This window comes from Wasmannia auropunctata, unplaced genomic scaffold, assembly GCF_000956235.1.
Source record: "Wasmannia auropunctata unplaced genomic scaffold, wasmannia.A_1.0 LD336116.1, whole genome shotgun sequence".
Taxonomy (NCBI): domain Eukaryota; kingdom Metazoa; phylum Arthropoda; class Insecta; order Hymenoptera; family Formicidae; genus Wasmannia; species Wasmannia auropunctata.
In genome coordinates this window covers 3421029-3422623 of record NW_012026774.1, presented here as the reverse complement: position 1 = coordinate 3422623, position 1595 = coordinate 3421029, and positions in this window count along the sequence as shown.

Below are 1595 nucleotides of genomic sequence, written 5' to 3'. Positions count from 1 at the left end.
AAATATTATTAACGTAAATGAATAAAGACAATTTTACTGTAAAACTTTTGTATACAACATTTTTTGATATCTTGAAAAGTTTTCGAGATATAACAAAAGAAAAAAAGAATTAATTTGTATATAAGTGGTGGATTCATCCCTTTAAACCGTTTTTTAGCACCAACTGATAATTTCTAAATTTATCTTTTTATGTAACCTCAAAGTGTACCAAGTTTCATTAAAATCAGAATTTGACACTTCAAAAGGTTCCTTTATTGGTGATGTTAAATAAATTACTCCCACCACGCGCCATCCACTTGGTGCGCGGGGGCGGCGACCGTAGTCCGCGGCGGGCGGGCGTATTTCGTCGCGCGTTCAGATTCGACGAGCTTTATATATTAATATCTCGAAAATTATTGCGAAGATCGGAAAATGGTAGAGGACTTTTTTGTTCAGTTTTGTCCACACTACCTCCCCACAAGCGGTGTACCATTGAGTATGAGACACCTTGTATATATATATATGTTTCTTCTTATATATTATAACCTAAACTTACTTTCGTCGCTCCAGACAACATTGGACCATTGCTGACATGTCCAGTTAAGTCGTGCTTTTGTCTATTCTACTCTGCGCCTTCCAATTTTAGATGGAAATAAATGACTTCTTCACGAGACACCGTCCATGTAGTCCTCCGACCTGCAAGCGACGATGTATGGTCCGTATGGATGGACTAGATTCACCAGATGAACTAGATTCACCAGATGAACTAGATTCACCAATTAATATTTCCTTAACAATGTCCAGTGACGTGAAATGTGGGTTGCTGCAAAATATGCGAAGAATGTTGCGATCGACAGAAATAGTGCGGTTTTCTTCTTTTTAATATGACCTTCCTGGATTTTCCAACGCTTCAGTAATTTGGTTAGCGCCGATTTAGAAATGCCAATCTGCTGGTTGAACTCCTTGTGTGTTCATCCTTGTTTGTGGTTTTCTATAATGGCTTTTCGCTGTAGTTCGTCTATATCTTAAGCACCACGGATCTTTGCCATAATGCAACACACTAAATCTAACTGATGGTAAAAGCAATAACTGCGATCCGAAAAACAAAGAAAGCACAAAAGTGCGATTTTGAAAAAATTAATAAAAAATTTAGAAATCATGGTGTATATTGTCAAATTTCATTACACTTTATGTATAAGGTGCACCTGCCTAGGTATCTATTATAAAATTTTGAGCGTATTCGATGCACTTTGACGAAAGTTATGCTAAAAAAATTGAAAGGTGATAATTTTGACCGGTACTGTATATATATTGATGCATTTCAGTATACAGTAAGGTTATTATTTTGATAATTCATACGTGTATTTTTTATTTCTGCAAACAAAAACCATCTCTTGGTGTAGGGTGGATCTTGCTTCGTGTAAAATGTTGCAAACTCATGTGGTTTCGAAGAAGCGTTATAAAACATGATAGATTGTATCGTTTTTACCGAATACGATAATATTTTCGATATCGACGCCTCAAGATAAATAATTGTAGATTACTATTATTGAGAGAAAAAGAGAGAGAAAGAGAGAGAGAGAGAGAGAGAGAGAGAGAGAGAGAGAGAGAGAGAG